Source organism: Propithecus coquereli, unplaced genomic scaffold (genome assembly GCF_000956105.1).
Source record: "Propithecus coquereli isolate 6110/MARCELLA unplaced genomic scaffold, Pcoq_1.0 Scaffold335, whole genome shotgun sequence".
Taxonomy (NCBI): domain Eukaryota; kingdom Metazoa; phylum Chordata; class Mammalia; order Primates; family Indriidae; genus Propithecus; species Propithecus coquereli.
This window is the reverse complement of record NW_012149008.1, coordinates 404,272-414,035: the sequence shown is the minus strand read 5'-3', so window position 1 is coordinate 414,035 and position 9,764 is coordinate 404,272.

Genomic DNA, 9,764 nt, shown 5'->3' with positions numbered 1-9,764 from the left:
TTCAGTTGATAGTGTGTAACTTGGGAAGGGGTGTCTGGAGGGCTGCTTCTCCATTCAGGAAATCTACTCTGGGAGGACCAAGGGGGCTTCAACAGCCCATCGGTGATCAATGATGCAAGGCTTGAATGAGAGTGAGGGGTTCCCTGGGGATGGGGGTGAGGGTAGGTGGGGCCTTCCTTCTTGTCAGGCTGCCCCAGAGAGGAGGGCCTGGAGAGAACACGGCTTGCATGCAGGGCCCTGGAGAGTAGAGCCAGTGCTGCATGGAGGCGAACTGTGCCTCAGATGACTGGGCTGCAGAAGAAGCTTTTGGCACATTTTCCTTTTTTCCATTATGGGAATAAGCTTGCTTCCCAGTGTCCCTGTTGGCCTCCTCTTTCCTCTTGGGTGATGTTTTCGTCTACCAATGAATAGAGCACTTGGACTTTGCAGATGCAGGGATTAAGTTACCACACAACAAACATCAAAGTGCTTTCTTAAGACACCTGCCCTCTCTTTGGACCAGCTTTGCATCTGGGATGTATACATTCGGCTTGCCCACCCTCAGAGAGAAGACCCTTTCCCCAGAATCCTCTAAGGGGAGAGCCAGAACGCCCACCTGCCCAATTACTTTCTCTTCCTCTTCTTGCCCCACAATTTTAATCAGCAAAAATGCCGGCATAGCACCTCCTTAACCCTTGGAGTGCCACTACCAGACCTTATGTTTGTACGTGTGAGGCTTTATACTCATTAGCAGAAATAAATCCCACTGCACTGTGTGCTTCAGTCTCAGATCAGGGTCTCACTCAAGGAAACAGCCCAGCAGCAAAAATGTAAAGCAGGTCCGATGTATACCGGTGTATTGGTCAATTTTATATGTCAACTTGGCTTGGCCATAACACTAATCTAGGTGTTGCTGTGGAGGTATTTTGTATACATCTGTAATTGGCTGACTTTAAGCAAAGGAAATTAGCCCCAGTAATGTGGGTGGGGCCTTATCCAGTCAGTTATAATGAAAGGCCTTAAGAGTAAAACTGAGGTTTCCCCGAGGAAGAAGAAATTCTCCTTCAAGACCACAGCATCAGTCCTGACCTGTAGTTTCCAGCCTGCCGGCCTGCTGGCCTGGCCTGCGGATTTTAGCTTTGCCAGCCCCCACAATTGCATCAGCCAGTCCCTTGACATAAATATGTTTATGTGTACACACACATACATATGTGTGTGTTCACATAAACATCCACAGCTCCAGCTGTATCTACCATCTATATCTAGCTCCCACTGCTTCTGTTTCTCTGGAGAACCCTGACACATACAACTGGCATTTACTGAAACAGAATAAAGTGGTGCCAATTTGTAGTCCACAGAAACCTTTGTGGAATTTCCCTGTCTCCCTTGTCACTTCATTCTCCAATCCCTAAGACCCTCATGCCATGCCATGCACCCCTGCACCCTGTCTGCAGCCTTCCTCCCTTACACATCTCACGTCACTGCCCACGAGGCCTCTCCCCCGTCCCTCCCTCTTCCCTCCTCCTTCTGCTGGTCTCTGGGGTCCACCCAGGCCTTTCCCACAGAGATCCACCCATCCTGGAGCCTCTGCCTCCACTGAGTAGCTCCGTCTTCCCTGTATGGGGATGGGACAAAGGCCTGTGGGAACTGCTGAGTGGACCAGCTACACATGCCTATCGGAAAGAGTGAGGAAAAACGAGCCATTCATATCTTGCTCATTTTGAATTCTATTAAACTCTTTCAGACAACTTTTAAATTTAAATAGTTTTAAAAATTATCCTGACATCCTCCTAGCAACTATAAGATTTCCTTATTTTACCCTACTAGGGTAGATCAGTTAGGTACTATCCCTTTTTCAGAGAGAAGAAAACCAACAATTAAATTAAAAGTTATATCTAAGAGCTCACTTTGCTAATAACAAAGTTGGAGTTAGAATTTAAGATTCTTAAGCCACATGTTGCTGGCTCTTTATAAAAGAGAACAGACTTGGTTCACACGAATGAATTCACTTCATCAACATGCAGCAAAGACGAGGGAGCCAGGATGGGCTGAGTATAAAGTTGAAGAAGACACAGTTCCCTGCCTTCGAGGAGCTCACGGCACAGTAAGGAGATGGGGAGCTGTTAGAGAGATGCGGCACCCCCTCGTTTCTCTCCATGGTCAGGAGAAAGGCCATTTGTGGAGGGTCCTTCCTTTGGTATTTTCTTCTGCCTGCCTTCCCTTCCCCTCTCATGGGACACTGTTGGCACAGCTTGCCCCAAATCTAGTGGCTGTATAGGCCAGGGACCTTGTTTATGATCTCATAGCTCCCCATGAAAGGTGCGAATGCAGAGTGTCCCAAGTTAGTAGTATTCCTACCTATGCACGCGCAGGCCGTCACTGTGGTCAGGAGAACGTCTCTGTGCACCCCTGAGGGCTGGGGACCCAGCTGGGGAAGGAAACGAAGTCCAGGAGGACAGTAACCTCCAGGAAGCTGGACAAAGAAGGCTTCCAAACTCCCTTGAGCATCACAAACTCTCCCCACCCTCACTATTGCCATTCCCACTTTTCCCCCTATTAGTTTTAAAATCATTAAAAAAGATAATTAAAATCAGCAAAGATGATTTTCAAGAGAAATAAGAAGGGGATAAAAAGAAGAATTATAGGAGGCAATAAATGATTGTAAAAAGAATCTAGAAAGGCTCAAATTAGATAAGAGCAATTATAAAAGATGAGAACAAATTGGAAAGATTAACAATTAAAAATAGATATAAAATGGTTTAAAGTAAAAAGTCGTAATTAATAGTGCAAAACAAAATTGCAATTAATGTTATAAATTAGAATTATAATTAATTATAGATTTTAAAGATGAATAATTAAAAAGTAGAGATAAATAGCATTAAGTTTAAAAACTATAATTAATTAAAATAATATTTTACAAAAGATGGGTATAGCAATAGAAAAAATGGACAAGGAACATGAATTGACATATGAAGAAATCCAAATAAAAATATGTATGTGAAAAATGTTCAACCTCGCTAGTAACAAAGTAAATGCAAATTAAAACTTTGACCTATTGATTTTCACTTATCAAGTTGGTAATGGTTTGAAAAACGGTGATATGCAGTGTAGTCAAGGATATAGGGAACAACCAACCCATGTCCCACAAGTGGAACTGTAAATTGTTTCGGCATACAGAGGTTGGCAAGACACATGAGAGATTTGACAATATATATACTCTTGCTCCCAGTGATTTCATTGCTAGGAATTTATCCTCAGGAGATACTCAAGAATATGCACAGTGAGTTGCCTACAAAGATCTTCATTGACATCACTGTTAATAATGTTCATAATGTTCTAAAAATTAGAGAAAAAAATTCCTAAATGCCCAACAGTAGGAAATTTGATAAATGGAAATGCATTACACAAAGGAATACTATATAATAATTAAAAGTGCTATTGTGAAAGAGTATTTAATAACATGGAAAAGAGAGTTGCAATATGTTAAGTGAAAAACCCAGCAGGCTAAAGAACAGCTTATACTCTAGGCTCCAACCCACTCTATATAGTTTTTGTCCCTGGTCAGGGCCCTAAGAGACCCCCCTAATCCCCGGCCCCTGACCCAGTTCCTACCTCCTACCAAAGGGACCAAGCAGCCCTGGCCTTGTGCAATGACCACCTGCACTACCCTAAAGGTTGGGAAAACGTGGATGACTTGGCATACAGAAGATGAAGTGATTTATCAGTTAGTAGCTTTATGTGGCAACTTGACTCAAAGGTAACCACTTCTCTGGTATCTATCTCTGTGGATTAATTCTGCCTGTTCTCGAACATGTGAATGGCCTCATGCGGCATGTATTCTTCTGTGTCTGGCATCCTGGATAACACTGTGCCTGTGATATCCAACCATGTTGTTGAGTATAACAATAGTTTATGCTTTTTTATTGTAATACAGCATTCTGTTGTGTGAAGATACCACAATTTATTCATCTATTCTAAAGTTGATGGACATTTGGATTATTTGCTGCTTGGGGCTCTTGTGAAGAAAGCTGTAATGAATATTCCTGCACGTGTCTTTTGGTAGAAATAAGCACTCACTTCTGCAATTTGTATCTCCAGGAGTGAAATTGCTGGGTCATTAGCTAATGAAGCCTCCAGTGTTCCCATGGGGAAGATATACTGATTCATGCCAGGCCTGAGTCACCTCTGTACCAGACACCTATGTTGTCTCCTATGCACTGTGCACCATCTCTTCCCATCTCCACTTAATAATCATGTTTGTCATGGTTCCAGCACTACCCTTTATCTAGCATTGGAGCTCTGGTGCGTAGGGTTCATGAGGGCAGTTTCCCACGAAAGAGGAACATGAGGTGGCGGCAAAGTACTCGACTGAATGCCTGGACATCTGGAATCTTGCCGGACTCTGGTGTAAGCAGCCTGTGTAGCCTTAGGCAACTCACTCAGCCTCTCTGGGTCTCAGCTCTTTCACGCGTGAAATAAAGAGGAGGATTAGATAGTTGTTGAGTTTGCTTCCACTTGAAAGTCCCATGATTTCTAATAAAGGAATTGCATTGTACAGACTCTCGTTCCAGGCTGAGGGTTGAAACCCACTTTGCTTTGGAACATGTGAGCAAAACAGAGTTTCACTGGAGTGGAGAGGTTCACAAAATGCCCACCTTGGGTGCCTCCCTGAGCTGCTGCAAAAGTGGAACCAAAGAAGGCAGCACACTCAGGTGAGGCCCAGTTGTGCAGAATGTGTACTTAGGGACATTTCTACACTATTAGCATCAATAAACAGGCATTTCTCTGCCTGTCCAACATCGCAGCGGAAGTGCTTATATAACCTTGATGCATTTCAAGCATTTGTTATTTGGAAGTAAAGAGGCTAACAGCCTGCATTTCAGAAATCTCTCAAGCTCCGTGACAGGTAGATATTGTTAAAGGGTTAGAAGAATGTCCCTGTGCTCTCAAATAAAAATGGCTTGAAAATTCATCAAGGCCAGAGGAACCATTCAGGAGAGATGACAGATGGAATGTTTGTGCTTGTTTAAGGAATGGAGATGAGAAATGAGTCTCTTCTGACTTGGGCTCTGCTCATCAGAGATGATCACTCTAAATCCAACACAAAGGAAATCGGAAGGCCTTGGGACCCTGGCAGGGCTTGAGTTTGGAAGAGACGGGAACTAGGCTGGGTTTGCATGTCACTCTCTGTGCACACTTTTCGCTCCTCACTGGTATCCCTCCTTCAATCCCCATAGACCCACACTCAGCATTTTAGCTACTATATGTTGATAAGTGTAAGATGCAAAGAAATAAGGTGTCAGGTAAAAAACATAAAAATATAAAAAAAAGTAAAGCAGAAGAATGTCCAGGAAATGACGACCGGCCTTTTAGAAACCTACTATAAATTTGGTGAGGCTTTACTCTAGAATAAACTTTATGCCGGAGATACCAGGAAATCTTCCTGGTGCATTGCCAGATTATGATCCATTGTAAGATTTATTTTAGCTATGTAGTGTTAAGTGATGCCTGTTAAGCCAAACGGTCGCCAGAGCCCATCCTGTGACATGGTGTGGCACAGCATATACAATTTACCATGAACAAGAAATTAGTAGCAAAGGTACTGCCAGGCAGAAGGCAAAGAGAGATGGAGAGGGTCCTGAAACACGGGGTGCTCTGCCTCAGGGTTTTACTGGATGCATGGGCAGTGCAGCGGTCAGTTCTTCTTGTACAGTAATGGGCTATTAAAGGGAGACCCTGTGATTCATGTCATTGCAATGGATATTTTCAAAGACATTTTGTTATGCTGCATTTGTAAATGCCTTCTAATTGTTGCTGACTTGTTTCCATGCCATTTTGAGTTTTTAATCTCTTTAAGTGTGCTGCCCCAAATTTTTGTATTCAAAATATGTCACATAAGCACGTGGGTGTACACATACACACACACATACACAAAACTACTGTTTTAAGACTTCATTGTTTTTATATAATTCTACATACAATAATTGGTGGAAAAAGTTTTAAAGCTGATGTTCTGTTATGGCTTGTCAAATATGTCTTAGTCCGTATTTTCAGAATGTATTCACGTTGATCGCACTACACACGAAGCACTTTTCAGTGATTTTAATTGGTTTGCTATAACTGTAGCACCTGTATGTCCTAGATTTTCCAGGTTGATCCTGATTTCAAGGACTGATCTTATTGTTCTACAAGTACACAAGTAGTAGAGCAATTGCTCTAATTTTTAGCTCAGAAAACATGATCACTATATCTGCATTATATTTTGGCACAGGTCATAGAATCTGAGTGCTCTGCCACTCCGAAGAGCTGGGAAGAGGGCTGTGATGAACAGCACACTGATTAGCTTCTAGCTGGGGACCAGGAACAGGTCTCTTTTCTCCCCAATACCACATCATCCATGTCACGTTCTTCCTGTTTTTACCTCTCCTGCCTCATCCATCTCTTCCTACACTCCCACCCAGTAGAGCAGTATAGCAGAGACCGTCAAGTGACGTGTGAAGGAATGGCAGAAGAGGCGCCACCAGGATTTTGCCTTTTGCAACTTCTTGTTTAAAGTTGGGATTGAAATATCAGAGTATATAGTTCAAACTTTCTTCTTACTTTCAAACTTCTGGAATTTCGTTTGTTTGAGCGATTTGGAAGTCTAGGTGGATTTTTTTCAGGGGAGGAGACTCAGTGGGGATGATTGGAATTTTCCGTCCTTCCTTCCTTCCTTCCATTCCTCCTTCCTTCCTTCCTTCCAAGTATTATTTATTCCAAAGGTTTGAAATGGTGGGAAATTTACAAATCCCACAAAATGAAGGAGTTGGAAGGTACTGTTGCTTAATGGCCAAGCTAAGATTTGTGAAGAACCAAACTACTGTTCAGTTCTAAGCTCTGCATCAAAGTAAACTGTTCACATCCAATATCTTTACTTGGAGTACTGGCTTCTTGGGCAGAGACTGAAGAAAATATGTTGCTTATTGTTGATAGCTGGATAGGCTTGTATGATAAGGAAGATTCTTTGGTAAGGCTATGTATGTGTGCCCTAGAATCCAGGAAACATTGCATAGCTGGGCTTCAGGAAGACCAGGAAATTTGATAGAGCCAGCCGTTATAAAGACAAAAACTGCAGTTGGGAGGCCCTTCTGAATCCTAGGCAACTCTAGAAGCTTCTGAGCTTGTGAGCGGGTCTTTGCTTCAGTGCTCTGTATTTATGGGACTAAGCAAATTTTTGAGGGTCGGATTTCTGTTGGTCTCCCTTTTAATTGGCTTATATTTTACTACCTCAAAGCTTTTCAGTTTCTTTTCTTCCTTTTTCCTTTTTTAAAAATCTATTTTGGACTTTAATAAATGCTAAATAAATTTCTATCATGTCTGGATAAATGTACATTCTTTAATAGCTTTACTGATATGTGATTTATATGTCATAAAGATCATTCATTTTAGGTGTACAATTCAATGAGTTTTGGTATATTGTTAGAGTTGTAAAACCATCACCATAATCTAATTTTAGGACATTTTAATCACCCCCTAAAAAAGAAATCTTGTACCAATTAGAAGTCACTCCCCTTCTCACCCCCTCCAAGCCTAATCTACTTTTGTTTTCTATAGATTTGCCTATTCTGAAGATTTCATTTAAATGGAATCATATAATGTATGGTCTTTTGTGTCTAGTTTCTTTTGCATGGCATAATGTTTTTGAGGTTCATCCATATTGCAGCATACATCAGTTCTTTGGTCCTTTTTATTGCTCAATAACATTCCATTCATATCACGTTTTGTTTACCCATTCATCAGTTAATGGACATTTGAGTTGTTTCTGATGCTGTTATGAATGCAATTGTTTTCTATCTTTCATTTTTGGCTTGTTAATTGCTAGTGTATAGAAATACAATTGATTTTTTATTTATTTTTTTCTAATTTTTTCAAGGTAAGCACAAAAACGAGGTTTATTGAGGAAGAACAAGAGCAAGATATGTTCTCCACAGACGACGAACAGGCCCCCTGTTGTAACAAGAGGCCTACAGTTGATGTTTTAAATGTTGATCTTGTATCTTGCAATCTTGCTGAACTTTTAAAAAAATTGTTCTAATTTTTTTAGTGTATTCCTTAAGATTTTTCTATTTATAAGATCATGTCTTTTGTGAATATAGTTTTACTTCTTTCTTTTTCCATATAGTGATCATGTTTTCTGAGCTAAAAATTAGAGCAATTGCTCTACTACTTGTGTACTTGTACTCGTGTACTTTTGTGAATATAGTTTTACTTCTTTCTTTTTATTGTTTTGCAGTTTCTTCTTCTACCTAGCTTCACTTTGCCATAATGTTTTGTGGTTTGTACTCAGTATCGTAGCTTCTTTTTGCTATCTTTTTGTATGCTCTGAATTCTCAAGTTTAAATCTGAGAAAGTGACAGAGAGATAGACAAAAGGGAAAAAGAGAATCTGAGTGGCACAAGTTTTAGCTATTATTTTTGTTTGGGCAAAGCTTTACATTCTAACTCATAGGTCTCTGGCTAGTAAGTGTTGCATTTGGGTTAAATGACCACTAACAAGCTGCAGACAGAGAGAAAAAGAGGCCACATGTTCTGGGTAGCTCAGGAAGGGGCTGTAGACATGATTGGCCTTGTAATTGACATAGATAGAGAATATTGTTCTAGGATGCATTTTCCCAAGAATAAGATGTATTTTTGTTTTCTAATGCAGAAGATGTCTTCATAATATTGTTGGTTGAAGTGGGCTAGAAATTCTAAAGTATTTTTAGATTGTATACCTGATAAGACCACTTACATGTTTTTGTACCATAAAAAGTAAAGGCACCCCACTACTTCTTAATCTTAACCTTTGTCAACTTTAATATATTTAGTTGAAAGAACACATTTAATATTCTAAGGAGATAAATATACTCAACATAACTAGTGGTTCCTTCATCTCTCTACTCTCTCCAAGAAACATTTTCTTTGTGATTAGTTATTTTGGTAAGTATTTATTGAGTATCCGTTTTATGTAGAACCTCCAATATGTGCTACATATTGGGGTAATAAGTGAGGGTATATTTGTGGATGGGGAAATCCCCCAAAAATGAAAGACATAATTCCTGGGAGTTTTAGTTCCCTATAGAAGAAATATTTAAATATATTATATAAGTTGAGAACAAGTACAGAGTAACATGTATTCTCATAACTACAAAATAATACAGTACAATTTAGATGCATATGTGTTGAAAAGAACAACATGATGAGATGTAATCAACACTCTGCTACTGATCAAGGATTTAGAGATGATAACGACATAGTTTATACCCTAAAGATTCTTACAGTAATAGATCAGCATATGGGTGAAGTTCAGAAATGTTACTGCACTGTTGTGGATACATTTGGCATAAGAAGATGCCATGGTGCGTTTGGCCTGCTGCTTTTAATGTTGAGAGGGATTAACTGGAGATAGTATCATCATTAATCTGATTTCTAATGTGAATACATCTATCCCTATAAGTTCATATGACTAAACTTATGTGTAACAGCATTTAACAAAAAAGTAAATATTAATATATACATGGATAACCTAAAAATCATTTACTGGTCTTGCAGAGGTGAAATATTGAATTAAAAACTTTCCACAATAGATCATCTTAACTTTGACACGTGGTTTTAATTCCTCCACAAATTTATGCAATCTTTGGCAATTGCTTAACTTTTCTCTGCCTAACTTCATTATGGCCTAACTTATGTAACTGAAGTGGAAGGAGACACAGATGTGGGAAGTGAACACTCTGCATGCTTGGTGCAAATAATTTTTTATTTTTT